The sequence below is a fragment of the Nerophis ophidion genome, linkage group LG02, assembly GCF_033978795.1.
Source record: "Nerophis ophidion isolate RoL-2023_Sa linkage group LG02, RoL_Noph_v1.0, whole genome shotgun sequence".
NCBI classification, from domain to species: domain Eukaryota; kingdom Metazoa; phylum Chordata; class Actinopteri; order Syngnathiformes; family Syngnathidae; genus Nerophis; species Nerophis ophidion.
In genome coordinates this window covers 47,643,586-47,660,197 of record NC_084612.1, presented here as the reverse complement: position 1 = coordinate 47,660,197, position 16,612 = coordinate 47,643,586, and positions in this window count along the sequence as shown.

The following is a 16,612-nucleotide window of genomic DNA, read 5'->3' as shown; positions in this document are numbered from 1 at the left end:
CATGTTGACACTTTCACTACTCCTGCTTTGAACACTTGTAAAAAATAGAGGCTCAATTCAGTAAGCTACGCTATGAGCTACATCGCTTACGTAATAGTGGGTTATATTACTAACTGATCCATTGCCAAACATAGTAGTGATCCAACTAAGGGTAGTTTTTAGCAGAATCGTTGTTTATTTTCCCAGAGGACAATGACAGGCTAGCCTCCTCCAACCTCCGAGGACAAAGCTACGAACACACGCCGCTCCCAGTCTGTGGAATGCTCTCCCTGACCACCTGAGGGCACCACAGACTGTGAATGCTTTTAAAAAAGGCTTAAAATCCTCTTTAAAAAAAAAAAAAAGCCTTTTTGATGTATATGTGTGCTAGTTCTAGCTATTAGGCTGTTCTAGTTTTTATTTTTATTATTTTATTAATTTTTTAATACACTGTAGCACTTTGAGGTTGTTTGCTCAATATAAAGTGTTTTTACAAATAAAATCTATTTGTATTATTATTATTATTATTATTGATGTTGTCTTGCAATGAAAGGCTAAGCTAGCTACATAACAAATCACATTGCTACCAGATCATTCACACATTACGAAAACACCGTTACTACTTACCGTTTCATTGTCTCCTTCAGTGGCATAAATGGTCGGCATAGTCAAGGTCTGGGGTTGAAGTCGGACTTGTCTTTGCACACACTCGAAGCAACATCTTCACACACTAAGGCGCATTGCCACAAATCATAAAAAGTTATGAGTTAGGTACTTTTTTCTTCAGATGAGGCTGAATGTTTTTGTAGTGACTTTTAAATAAAACCAACAACAGAGCATTTTCTTCTCTGGGTTTCATCATGGACATGTTGTTGTAGCACATCCCGTTTTACATAAATGTAAAATGTCTGACTCACGCAGGGATGTTTGGGTAAAGGTCTACCTTTACGTGTATGAATAATCCGCTGACATCACAGGTCAGGAAATGTCACAAAACAGAGTAAATCCAAACGAATCGTTTGGAAAAAGTATGAAGGAAGGCAAGATTATGAAGTGAATAAATAACCTCATTTTATGTTCTACATATGGTGAATGTTCATATTCAACTTGGAGAAAGCGAACCACCGGGTTTAAGTAAACAACAGTCGAGCCCATCATACATTAAAGAGCTTTAGTTGGACATGTGGACTAGAATGAGCTCTTTCGCGAGAAGAAGCGATAAAACCAGGCTTCAGAATGTAAAAGTGATAGCTCTATCCTGGAGGAGGGACTCCATGTTTATCTTAAATGTTAACCTACAAGTTAGGGTATTCATCTGTTGTCTTTATAATAATAATAATAATGGATTAGATTCATATAGCGTTTTTCTAGACACTCAACGTGCTTCACAGAAAAGTGAGAAGCCATCATTCATTCACGCCTGCTGGTGGTAAGCTACTTTCATAGCCACAGCTGCCCAGGGGTAGACTGACGTTAGTGTGGCTGCCTGTACGGCCCCTCCGACCACCACCCTTCATTCATCATTCATTCACCAGTGTGAGCGGCACTGGGGGCAAGGGTGAAGTGTCCTGCCCAAGGACACAACGGCAGTCATTTGGATGTCAAGAGGCGGGAAGTGAACCTGCAACCCTCAGGTTCCTGGCACGGCGGCTCTACACACCACGCCATGCACTAAACCCCCCGGGCCCCCCCGTCTTTCCAGATACTTACACACAAATATCTCCCTTTACGGTCAGGATTTGCTCTCCTGGCTTAGCACACACACACAGACAGAAAGGAGGAATATATCTCCGGGTTGGGGTGGAGACTCTGCCCCAAGTGGAGGAGTTCAAGTACCTCTGAGTCTTGTTCTCCAGTGGGGAAGAGTGGCTCATGAAATCGAGAAGCGGATCGGTGCGGCGTCTTCAGTACTGCTGACGCTGTATTGATCCGTGATGTGAATTATATTTTTATATTTATATAGCGCTTTTCTCTAGTGACTCATCCAGTGATGAAGAAGGAGCTGAGCCGGAAGGCAAAGCTCTCAATTTACCGGTCGATGTACCTTCCCACTCTGAAGTCTGGGCTTCCCTGCTTAGGCTGCTGCCCCCGTGACCCAACCTCGGATAAGCGGAAGAAGATGGATGGATGGATGTTTTGGCTTCTCCAAGTGGAGAGTCTTTCATTTTTGACCTGAGCTCCTCCAGGTACTGCAAACCTGTATAATGACAACTTTTGGTTAAGTAAAGTGTCTCCGAAGGACAAAAATAACAAGACCAGAACTACGCTTCAATTATTTTATAAATATCCCCGCAATGCCTCCATGGTTTAATTTCACATTTCTGGGACTTCTGCAGATCCCAAATACACAACAGCAGAGAAGTTGGTTTTGCACAGCAGGCCCCCTTTAGAGTCCCTAAAAATCATACTTGTAAAAAAATAATAATTGGAGAGCAAGTCTGTAACCCCCAAAGTTTGACCCTATAAATTGGATTGACTTGGAGTTTCTCACACAATGCTCAATGCACTCAACAAATCCCACACTGTAACTTCGGGGCATCAGATGAGCTTAAAGACTAAATGAATCTGTGAAACAATTTGAGCTGAGGTAACTCACCATAGTCTTGATCATCTCCTGAAGACCACCCAAGACAGCAGCAGGCTTGGGTGCTTGACCCCTAAATTGAGATGTCCCGGCGTCGTTACTCTGACTGGACAGGTTTTCCCCCAATCGTGGAGCTGCAAAGAAGGACCACAAGCAAACTTGTCATAAAGTCTGTCTCCTCATTCACTGGAGGTATGTGGGAAACACACAAAAGCAGCGGTGCCCAAGGCCCGGAAGCATCTGAACGGTTCTCTTGACTGTGATGTCTGTGTTAGGACCCGTGAAGGTTGGCTTGCCTGGTTCTGTTTATTTTGGCACAGGGTCACGCCTGGAAATAGCCATACAGTATGGAGCTTTATGACACTTTGGTGAAGGTTTACCTTTTTAATTTATGCCCAAGTCGTCTTGGATTACCTCCCAGGACGTATTTTTTGAGTTGGGGGTTAGACATTGGTCCAAGTATAGTGACACTGAAGAAGAGAGGGTCAAGTTTTGCCCTCAACGGGATGCCACTTCTCCGGTGGCAAGTGAATAACTCTAAGTCAATGTATGGAATACTTTATGGTTATTATAAGAACAATGTACAAAAGCCAAAAGCAGTGAAATTGTCACATTGTACACATCCTGTTCAACCTATTGTTGGCAATTATTAGCTCATTTGGAATTTGATGCCTGCAACATGTTTCAATAAAGCTGGCACAAGTTGAGGAATGCCCATCAAATACTTATTTGGAACATCCCACAGGTGAACAGGCTAATTGGGAACAGGTGGGTGCCATGGTTGGGTATAAAAGCAGCTTCCATGAAATGGTCACTCATTCACAAACAAGGGCGGGGCAAGGGTCACCACTTTGTCAACAAATGCCTGAGCAAATTGTTTAAGGACAACATTTCTCAGCAGCTATTGCAAGGAATTTAGGGATTCCACCATCTACGCTCCTTAATATAATCAAAGCTTCAAAGAATCTGGAGAAATCACTGCATGTAAGCCATGATATAACGCACCTTGGATCCCTCAGGCGGGACTGCACCAAGTGTGTAAAGGAAATCACTACATGGGCACCGGAACACTTCAGAAAACCACTGTCAGTAACTACAGTTGGTCGCTACATCTGTAAGTGCAAGTTAAAACTATACTATGCATAGCCAAAGCTATTTATCAACAACACCCAGAAACGCCGCTGGCTTCGCTGAGCCCGCGCTCATCTAAGATGGACTGATGCAAAGTGGAAAAGTGTTCTGTGGTCTGACGAGTCCACATTTCAAATTGTTTTTGGAAACTGTGGACGTCGTGTCCTCCGGGCCAAATAGGAAAAGAACCATCCGGACTGTTCTAGGGTCAAAGTGTAAAAGCCAGCATCTGTGATGGTATGGGGATAAATTAGTGGCCAAGGCATGGGTAACTTACACTTCTGTGAAGGCATCATTAATGCTGAAAGGTATATACAGGTTTTGGAGCAACATATCTTGCCATCCAAGCAACACTGTCATGGACGCCCCTGCTTATTTCAGCAAGACGATGTCAAGCCACGTGTTACAACAGCGTGACTTCATAGTAGAAGAGTGTCTTCTTGGTTCCCAAACCTTTACTGAGTGTTGTTAAAAGGAAAGTTCATGATTATTTCCAAAAAATAACAAAGTTTCTCAGTGTGAACATGAAATATCTTGTCTTTGCAGTCTATTCAATTGAATATAAGTTGAAAAGGATTTGCAAATCATTGTATTGTATTTTTATTTACCATTTACACAATGTGACAACTTCACTGCTTTCGGGCTTTGTAGATTGTTTGATATGTCCAACACAACCTTTAGTATCGTGTAATATTGCATTCTTTGAATTCCTGGAGTTGAAGCTGAGTTAAATTCTCACAGGACCTATTCAGCAATTAAAGACAAATGATTTATTATTACTAGTGTTTGTTTACAGTAAACATGAGGCAAATACCGAGGTAATGTTTGAACATTGAACACAAGATACAGCCAAGACTGTCCAATCCTTTAATACAACTACTAAATCCAAACAAACTTCTGATCTCAAAGTACGTTTGGAAGTAACCAAAGCTGGCATGTAGTTCTGGGTTAAGGTCCAGGATGCTTCACAGCGTCCCTTTTCAAGAACCCCTGGCTTGTCTAGGGTCAAAGATCACGCGAGTAAACGTATCCCCCCAGGGGGAAAAAAGTAAATGCCCCCCCCACCCCTCCCGAGTGTCTCCGAAAGTCTTTATTGCTTCTCAAAAAAAGCTCGACTCCCATTCGCAGTGTCGGGCTGTGACCTGGCTGGACCACCAGAGGTCTTCTTAGAATTAAGTAAGTATATTGACAAGATTTTTACGTTTGATGTGGTTTTGTACGGTTTCCTAACGTATAAATATTTGAACTGCACTTTTAAAAACTGCCATGTCAGGATTATGTTTCATTCTATGATCACCAATAATGACCATTGTGTTTCACTAAATGTATTTTTGTCAGAATATGTCCATGCAGCAGTTCTTCTGAGTGATACTTTAACATTTCTTAAAAAAAATAATAAGTCCATAAACTTGTTATTCATAAATTGCAAGAGCTACTTTGTATCCTGGTCGGGGTAATCACCACACTTACTTCACCATCAGGTTCATTAATTCATGTCAACAAAAAGGTAAACAAAAAGTCATAATAATTTATATAAAAATCACAATTACAGTCAGAATACAAGGCAAGTTCATTAAAGTATATTAACAAAACACATTTAAAAATATTGTAATATGTGTAATATAAGTATTGTATGTAAAATCTCAATTACATTCATTATACAAGGTAAGGCCCTCAAATTATCTTAACAAAAAAACTTTGTATAACATAATGTATCTAAAAATCTAAATCGTATTTATGATACAAGGCAAGTTAATAAAATGATATTAACAACGAGACAAGTTAATAAAATGATATTAACAACAACAACAAATAATAAACACAACCATAATATTGTATAACGTAATTGTAGTATCCAAAAATGTAAATTACATTCTTAATATGATGCAAGTTCATAAAATGTTACTAACAAAAAATAAATTTAAAAACATCATAATATTGTGTAATGTAAATAATATATCCAAAAATTTAAATGATGTTTGTGATACAGAGGAAGCTCATTAAATTATATTTTAAAAAAATAAATAAAATCAATATATTGTGTAACTTAAGTAAAGTATTCAACATTTTTTATTATATTCATGGTACGAGGAAAGCTCATTGAATTAAATTAACAAAATACATTAAAAAAAAAATAATGTATAATGTATTAAAAATCTATTAAAATGTATTTTTTTAATCATAATATTGTGTAACGTAAGTAATGTATACAAAAAATATAATATTATTTTGACACAAAGGAAGTTAATTAAATTATAATAGCAAAACTACATTAAAAAATAATAATGTATAACGTAACTAATGCATCAAAAAATCCAAGTTACATTTATGATACAAGGCAAGCTCATTAAATTATATTAACCAAAAAATGTGTAAAAACATCATAATATTGTGTAACTTAAGTGTTGTATCCAAAACTTAAAATAATATTTGTAATAAAAAGGAAGCTCATTGAATTATATTAACAGTAAATTCACAAATATAATCATATTACTGTGTAACTTAGTATATCCTAAAATTTTAATTGTATTCATGATAAGAAGAAAGCTAATTGAATTATATTAACAAGCATAACAAAATGTATAATGCAAGTAATGTATAAAAAAAATCTGTCAAAAATCTATTCAAATGTATTTTAAAAAAATCATAATGTTGTGTGACGTAAGTAATGTATACAAAAATATAATAATATTTGTGATACAAAGGAAGTTATTAATTCTATAACGAAGGGACGGCGTGGCGCAGTGGGAGAGTGGCCGTGCGCAACCCGAGGGTCCCTGGTTCAAATCCCACCTAGTACCAACCTCGTCACGTCCGTTGTGTCCTGAGCAAGACACTTCACCCTTGCTCCTGATGGGTGCTGGTTGGCGCCTTGCATGGCAGCTCCCTCCATCAGTGTGTGAATGTGTGTGTGAATGGGTAAATGTGGAAGTAATGTCAAAGCGCTTTGAGTACCTTGAAGGTAGAAAAGCGCTATACAAGTACAACCCATTTATCATTTATCATTTAAAAATACATACAAAAATAATAATGTATAACGTAAGTAATGCATCAAAAAGTTACATTCATGATACGAGTCAAGTTCATTAAATGATATTAACAAAATAAATGTATAAAACAATCATAATATTGTGTAACGTAAGTAATGTATCCAAAACTTAAAATAATATTTGTGATACAAAGGAAGCTTATTGAATTATATTAACAACACATTCATTAATATAATAAATTTTTTTGTGTAACTTAAGTAATAAATCCAACAATTGTTATTATATTAATGTAAAAAGGAAAGCTCGTTCAATTACATTAACAATACATAACAAAAATAATAATGAATAATGTAAGTAATGTATCAAAAAAATCTATTGAAATGTATTTTAAGAAAATCATAATATTTGTGATAAAAAGGAAGCTAATTAAATTATAATAATAATAATACATTAGAAAATAATAATGTATAATGTCAGTAATGTATCAAAAGTCAAAATTACATTCATAATCATGTTCATTAAAATATATTAACACAAAAAATTATAAAAACAAGCATAAATATTATTGTGTAACTTAAGTAATGTATCCAAAATTTTAATTATATTCATGATAAGAGGAAATCTCATTGAATTATATTAACAAAAATATATATGTAAGTAATGTATAAAAAAAATCATACATGATACAAGTCAAGTTCATTAAATTATATTAACAAAAAAAAAAATATTAATTCAAAAATCATAATATTGTGTAACTTAAGTAATGTATCCAAAAATGAAAATAGTATTTTTGATAGAAAGGAAGTACGTTAAATTATATTAACAAATAAATTAATTAATAAAATCATTACATGGTGTAACTTAAGTAATGTATCAACATTTTTTTATTTTATTCATGATACGAGGAAAGCTAATTGAATTATATTACCAAAAATATATTTAAAAAAAAAATATATATATAAAGTAAGTAATGTATCAAAAAAATCTATTAAAAATCTATTAAAATTGTTTAAAAAAATCATAATATTGTGTAACGTAAGTAATGTATACAAAAAATATAATAATATTTGTGATACAAAGGAAACTAATTAAATTATAATAACATAAATACATGAAAAAATAAAATTGTATAACATAAGCAATGTATCAACAAAACAAGTTACATTCACAATACAAGGCAAGTTCATTAAGTTACATTAACAAAACTATTTATAAAAACAATCATAATATTGTGCAACTTAAGTAATGTATCCAAAACTTAAAATAATATTTGTGATAGAAAGGAAGCTCATTGAATTATATAAACAACAACAAAAATAATAATTATGTGTATAATATAACTAATATATCTAAAAATCACATTCATTCATTTAATTTAAACAGTGCATCAAAAATAGTATCCCTAAAATTGAATACAATTAAAATGTACACTTTTTTTTCTTGTTTATTCCAGCCATCAATTTCCTACCGTTTGTCCCTATTAATAAAGCCAAATCCTTGGCCAAATACAGCGTGGACAAACGAGTCAAAGCCACGAGCTTGATGGTTTTATGAGTAATGTGAGCAACTGGCTGCAAAAAGGGATACTTGCAGGAATGTGCAGAGGGCACGTCGACTATGTGATGACCACGGGACTTTTTTTTTACACTTCCCGGTGGCGCTACTCACACCATTTGAATACAACGTTGTCATTCTAACACACTGCTAGAAAGTGCCAGGAATCAGCCTCCAATAAATGTCCCACGGTCCACTTTGGTGTAAAGTCCAACAAGAGAGAATATGAAAATAAATATTAAGTCTTAATAAGCATGCACTGATGTTGACTACTGTACATGTAACTGTACGTCTTTGTCTCCACGGCAGCTGTTCCGGCTGGGCATCTGAGTCAAGATGTTCAAGATACGCAGAGTTAAAAATGTGGAGCCCACTGCTCCAGGCCAGGGTAAGCATTGGTTTGTTCTTTTTAAAGACGTGATCGTTTATTCACTTGGGGGCCTGATTTCCCAAAGAAAGAGTACACATAAACAAGTTGCATAGAATCCACAAAACTTGCAACAGAGGGAAGGGAGAGGGCGCTACGGAGGCTGGCTGCAGCTGTATAAGCGCTTGTCAGTCATCCATCGCCCCGAAAGGGATTCAAGCGGTAATTGATGTGTTTTGTAAATGATGTCCTGGTGTCTTTTGGCATTTTTGATGTCTTTCGTTCTTTCATTTACAATTCATATCACTAAAATATCTGAACGTGTGCAAAGTGGATTTTATAGAATAAGGCGTGCAATCTGTCCTTGTGAAAATGCTAAATATATGCTGATCACCACCTACTCAGTGGCCTGGGGGTTAGAGTGTAAGCCCTGAGATGGGTAGGTCATTAGTTCAAACCCCGGCCGAGTCGTACCCATTCATCCATCCATCTTCTTCCGAATAGCCGAGGTGGGGTCGCGGGGGCAACAGCCTAAGCAGTGAAGCCCAGACTTCCCTCTCCCCAGCCACTTCATCCAGCTCGTCCCAAGGGATCCCGAGGCGTCCCCAGGCCAGCCGGGAGACATACTCTTTTCAACGTGTCCTGGGTCTTCCCTGTGGCCTCCAACCAGTCGGACGTGCCCCAAACACCTCCCTAGGGAGGTGTTTGGGGCACGTCCGACTGGTTGCATCTTAACCAGATGACCGAACCAACTCATCATGTGGAGGAGCAGCGGCTTTAGTTTGAGTTCCTTCCGGGCGACAGAGCTTCTCACCCTATCTCTAAGGGAGAGCCCCGCCACCTGGCGAAGGAAACACATTTCGGCAGCTTGTAACCGTGATCTTGTCCTTTCAGTCATAACCCAAAGCTCATGACCGTAGGTGACGATGGGAACGTAGATGGACCAGAAAATTGAGAGCTTTGCCTTCCGGCTCAGCTCCTTCTTCACCACAACGGATCGATACAGCGTCCACATTACTGAAGACGCAGCACCAATCCGCCTGTCGACCTCACGATCCACTCTTCCCTCAATCGTGAACAAGACTCCTAGGTGCTTGAACTCCTCCACTTGGGGCAAGATCTCCTCTCCGACCCGGAGTTGGCACTCCACCCTTTTGTGGACGAGAACCATGGACTCGGACTTGGAGGTGCTGATTCTCATCCCGGTCGCTTCACACTCGGCTGCGAACCGATCCAGTGAGAGCTGAAGATCTTGGATGAAGCCATCAGGACCACATGATCTGCAAAAAGCAGAGACGTAATCCTGCACCCACCAAACCAGATTTCTTCAACGCCCTGACTGCGCCTATAAATTCTTTCACTAAAAGTTATGAACGGAATGGGTGATCATGGGCAGCCTTGACGGAGTCCAACCCTCACTAGAAACGGGTCCGACTTACTGCGTACCAAAGACTATAAAAATGAGAGCCATTACCTCCCTGCTTGGCACTCAGCATCAAGGTTTGGAAATGGGGGTAAAATAACCATAAATGGTTCCCGGGCGCTGCTGCTCACTGCTCCCCTCACCTCGAAGAGGGTGAACAAGTGGACACAATTCTCCACACCTAGTGTGTGTGTGACATTAATTGCTACTTTAACTTTAATCAAAACGAATATATATTAAACTCCCGCAGTGATTTATTTATTATGTCTATTCAGCAACAACCTTTTATAATGCTCTAGCTGCATGCTAGGTGATTCAGAAGTACTACCTATTCGGAATGATGACAACAGGACATCTGCAGATTGGAGTAAGCGTTGCTCTTGTTTTTTTGACAAATTGGAAGTCGCTGGCAGTCGTCAAAGTACCACAAATTATTGGGGGATGCGGGAAGAACTGTGGACAATCTTGTGATTTGGATCACATCAGACTGTCTGTCCCGCAGGATGAATTAGAGGACCAGTCTTAGACAATTTAGAGTGAAAAGGAAATGTTATTTTCACTCGCATAAAAAATATTCTAACTTGGATTGTTTCCCTGGCTTGGAGACACTCTCGAAGGACAGTGCGGCAAAGACACAACAAACTCCCTTCTTGTCTCTCATGGACACACACCTGTTGTTGTTGACTTTGGACTTATCGGCTGCACGACATCAAGGCCGCAGAACGGATACACACTGCATTCTTACACACACACACACATGCATCCACAAAAAAATATATGCCACACACATACACAGCCCACCCCCAATCCAACGGCCTTGACCATACTTGCCAATATAAAAAAAAACTTATAGCCAAAGCACACATAAACAAGTTACATAGAATCAACAAAACTTGCAACAGAGGGAAGGGAGTGGGGAGGTATGGCGGCCGGCTGCAGCTGTATGAGCGCTAGTCAGTCATCCATCGCCCCTATTGGCTTCAAGCGGTAAATTATGTGTTTTGTAAATGATGTTCTGGTGTTTTTAATGCCCTCCGTTCTTTCATTAATAATTAATATTATTTACATATCTCCTGTATGAAAAAAAACAATGCAACTTTCTGCATCTTGAGTACTGTAAGTAAAGTTTTAAAGTTAAAGTACCAATGATTGTAGAGCCACTCTGCCATGAGCTTAGTGACTAAAAAAAGCAGGTTTGGTTGAAGATGCACTTTGGACTGCTTTGAAAATGCCCATAAAAAGTGGAAGAGGTCTCCTGCTTCTTTGAAAACAGCAAAAGCCACAAGTAGGAGCATGAGAGTAAACGATGGAGTGTCTCCGGGGTGATGTCCCATATAGTACATGCAAATTCTCACTTAAGAAGGCGGTCTGCATCACTTTTGAATTCTTACTAGATCACACGCCCACTAATAGTACACACAAGGGTTGTACTGTATACCGGTTCTAGTATAGTACCACGATACTAATGAATCATATTCAGTACTATACCGCCTCTAAAAGGTACCCTTATTTTTTAACAGGCATGACAGCGCGTCATCACGTGGTGACATTGCTGGTTTTAGGAGCAGAGGAGCATGTTCGGCAGCGCACACACACAGAGTACTTACAAGCAGACACAGTATGTGAACAGAAAAGGGAGAATGGACAGATTTTGGTGTAAAAAGTAAAGATAAAGGTGAAGTTAGAAGATTGAAACACCCTCAGGAAGGGGTGCTTTAAGACATGGCTAACTAGCAAGCGGCTAACGTCCATCCGCAGTGTTTTGGCTACTTCTAAATCACTAATTCTGGCCTCCATGGCGACAAATAAAGTACGTTTCTTACAAGTAGCATTATCACTTGAGGAGGAGGAATAGCTAAACATGCTTCACTACACACCGTCGGAGGATACAATAGCTCACCGACGTGACAATGTAAACAAATGCAAAGGGTGGATCTACATCTGACATCCACGGTAATGATACCAAGTACAAGAGCGTATCTAGTTGATACTACTATGATTACATCGATATTTACATCATGTTAATTCATAATACGTTTATAAATTCAGGAACTACATCCCTGGACACATGAGGACTTTGAATATGACCAATGTATGATCCTGTAACTACTTGGTATCGGATCGATACCTAAATGTGTGGTGTCATCAAAAACTAATGTAAAGTATCAAAGAAGAGAAGAATACGCGATTATTACATTTTAACAGAAGTGTAAGAACAGTGTTAAAACAGTGTTAAAACAGAAAACAGTACGACACCTACCCTTTACATCAGTATTTCTTCATCAGTATTGGTTTATTACGTATTGTATTTTATTTATTGTATGACCCTGTAACTACTTGGTTTTGGATCGATACCTAAATGTGTGGTATCATCCAAAACTAATGTAAAGTATCAAAGAAGAGAGGAATAAGTGATTATTACATTTTAACAGAAGGGTACACAAAACATGTTGAAACAGAAAACCGAGGGACACCTACCCTTTACATCAGTATTTTATGCATTAAGTATTATATATTTTATTGTATGATCCTGTAACTACTTGGTGTCGGACTGATACATAAACGTGCGGTATCATCCAAAACTAATGTAAAGTATCAACAAAGAGAAGAATAAGTGATTATTACATTTTAACAGAAGTGTAGATGTAGATGTCAAAACAGAAAATAAGCAGATATTAACAGTAAATGAACAAGTACATTAATAATCCATATTTTACAGTTTGTCCCTCATAATGTAGACAAAATAATAGGTGTCTAAATGACACAATATGTTACTGCATACGTCAGCAGACTAATTAGGAGGCTTTGTTTGTTTGTTTACTTACTACTAAAAGACAAGTAGTCTAGTATGTTCACTATTTTACTTAAGGACTAAATCACAATAAAGTTAAAAGTTAAAGTACCAATGATTGTCACACACATACTAGGTGTGGTGAAATTTGGCCTCTGCATTCGACCCACCCCTTTGATCGTCCCCTGGGAAGTGAGGGGAGCAATGGGCAGCAGCGGTGCCGCGCCCGGGAATCATTTATGGTGACTTAACCCCCAATTCCAACCTTTGATGCTGAGTGCCAAGCAGGGAGGCAATGGGTCTCATTTTTATAGTCTTTGGTATGACTCGGCCGGGGTTTGAACTCAGAACCTACCGATCTCAGGGCGGACACTAACCACTAGGCCACTGAGTAGGTCGTAATAATAAATGACAAATGATAAATGGGTTGTACTTGTATAGCGCTTTTCTACCTTCAAGGTACTCAAAGCGCTTTGACACTACTTCCACATTCACTCATTCACACACACATTCACACACTGATGGAGGGAGCTGCCATGCAAGGCACTAACCAGCACCCATCAGGAGCAAGGGTGAAGTGTCTTGCTCAGGACACAACGGACGTGACGAGGTTGGTACTAGGTGGGGATTGAACCAGGGACCCTCGGGTTGCGCACGGCCACTCTTCCACTGCGCCACGCCATCCCATTATTTAGAAAAGTATCGAAAAGTATCGAAATACATTTTGGAACCGGTGCCAAAATTGCACACGCTGTTTAGCACGGGGGTATTTTCTTTCTGGGTCAATCAAGCCCTAAGTATTTAATTCAACATAGTACACAACAAAACCCAAGTAGGAATAGTATAACCTTACCTCATGAGGTAATGATAATAAAATGTGTTGACATTCCAATACACAATACAATGATCAGTTATGATCAATTTTCCCTCCAATTTTTCATATGTGTGAGAAAACGGCAAAACTCCTTGAGCATTCAGTGGCGCACATATGAGCGACGGCAGACATGCACATTGTTATGCGCTTATCTTTTTATTTGATTTTGTGTACGGGCTAGATTTGCCGTGCGCAGAGGACGTGTGAGCAGTGTGCAATTGCACAGCCGCGTACCATAAAGGGGAACCTTGTTCATGATGTCGTGGTAGAACACGGCTTGTACTCGCAATGTTTCCAGTCACTTTTGAACTATCTTGAAATTCAAACGTGTGTTGAAACCGTTCTGAATTGTACAACTTCTGGAGTTCCACTTCAACAAATACTCATATTTAACCATATTTTTCCTGACATTTGATCCATGCAATGGAAGTCAACATCAAGAAAAGGTCGAGGGTCCCCGGAGTGATGATCACCCAGTTTGTGGAGGAAGTTCCTGCCGGCATGAGCACGCCAGATTTCACAAGGAAACCCATCGCTCTGACCATTCAAGAAGGTACCGTGAACTACGGCCGTGTTACACCTCAAGATGGTGACACAGCACAACAGTAACATTGTTGCCATGTGGACATTGACGCCACCCCTTTTCAGGAAAGCTGGGCATTTTCAAAGCAATCGTTACTGGAATACCCGAACCGACGGTGACCTGGGTGAGGAACAATGGGGAACTGAATGAGGACAATTATAGAATGGTCCATGACGTCACTTCTGGGGAGTACCAACTACAGGTAAGATCATAACAACAACCGTATTTTCAGGACCATAGGGCGCACCGGATTATAAGGCCCACTGCCGATGAGCGGGTCTATTCAAGTCTTTTTTCATACAAAATCCACACCGGCACGTTAAAGGCGGTCATATGTAAAATACTTCCTTGTGGTCTACATAACATGTAATGGTGTTTTTTTGGTCAAAATGTTGCTTTGATGATGCTTTACAGATCATCTTCAAGTCGCTTTCTGACAGTCTCTTTAGGATGTGACGTTTTGTGGGCCGTCTTATTTACGTGCCCCCACTTTGACAGTGTATTTTCCTTGTTGTAGCAGTTTAGCGTGCAAGGACAGGAGTGGAAGAAATGTCAAATGATGGAGCTAACTGTTTTAATGTCATTCAGACTTTACTTCGATCAATAACGGAGCAGCATCTCCTCATCCGTGGCTCACTAGTGCAACAACAACGGCCGAAATGTGTCCCGTGAAAAACTCTCCAAACGTAAGTCTCTAATAACTAAAGTTCCTAAGGTGAATAATGTAAACTCTCTACACCAGGTATGTTTTAGTGCTTTCATGGCGAGTTTACTGACAGATATAAGTAAGAACCTTACAATACTTTATATTAGAAATAGCAACAGCGGAGGATGAATGTCACATAAGAAGGTAGAGAAAAAGAACAGTGGCGGACGTGGGGAAATTTTCAGGACTTATGCAGACCCCAAATACACATCAGCAGGTACCAGAAGGTAAGAAAAGTTGATTTCGCATAATATTGTGAAACAAAACACCGGATAATATGTCTGCTAATGGGTGGAATTTTGCGGTCCTTATACACACACCATAGTAATACTTGTATCTCTGACTATGGTTGCCGTAATGGGCCGACAATCCATCAAGCGGTGCGTGGAATATTCAAAGTTCTGGTGTTATTTAATGGTGTCATATCGCAGTTTACATGTATCTCTTATGTGTGAGTGCCGTCATATTGCATCCATCTATCTTCTTCCGCTTATTCGAGGTCGGGTCGCGGGCGCAGCAGCCTAAGCAGGGAAGCCCAGACTTCCCTCCCCCCAGCCACCTCGTCCACCTCAATCCCGAGGTGTTCCCAGGCCAGGTCTTCCTCGTGGCCTCCTACCTCACCAGACGGACATGCCCTAAACACCTCCCTAGGAAGGCGTTCGGGTGGTATCCTGACCAGATGCACCAACCACCTCGTCTGGCTCCTCTCCATGTGGAGGAGCAGTGGCTTTACTTTGAGCCCCTCCCGTTGGGAGAGCCCCACCGCCCGGCGTAGGAAACTCATTTCGGCCGCCTTTACCCATGATCTTGTCCTTTCGGTCATAACCCAAAGCTCATGCCCATAGGTGAAGATGGGAACGTAGATTGACAGGTAAAACAAGAGCTTTGCCTTCCAGGTCAGCTCCTTCATCACCAAAACGGATCGATACAGCGTTCGCATTATTGAAGACGCCGCACCGATCTGCCTGTCGATTTCACCATCCACTCTTCCCTCACTCGTGAACAAGACTACGAGCTACTTGAACTCCTCCACTTGGGACAGGGTCTCCTCCCCAAACGGGAGATGGCACTCCACCCTTTTCCGGGATCATATTGCAGACACTATCATTACACCATGTACCAAATAAAATTGCTTCGAGGTCGGTAAGCAAAACCAAAATTATTCCGTACATTAGGCGCACTGTCGAGTTTTGAGGGAAAAAAATGATTTTGAGTGCGCCTTATAGCCTGGAAAATACGGTACTCTGACTCAATTTTTTTTGTTGCCAAGTTGACAAAGTGGATGACTGTAGTCTCATATTGACTATGTATCATTGTAGATTCCAGATATATCAGTGGATCATGCTGACACCTACAAGTGTTTCGCTACCAACAAGTATGGAAAAGCCATTGTCACTGCTGCTCTAAATGTGATCGAGGGTGAGTCGTTACATAAAATAATCAAAGTCAATCACTACATTCTACTTTCTAATGTCTTACTCTGTAGTTGGGTACAAAAAGAGCCGAGCCCTGCAGCAATCAAGAACAGGTACACTCTACACACTGTGTGACTTGCAAAGACAGAAGTACATTGTACTAACCAATGTTACACCCCCTTTGCAATTGTAGCTATACGGGAGACACCTGAAGA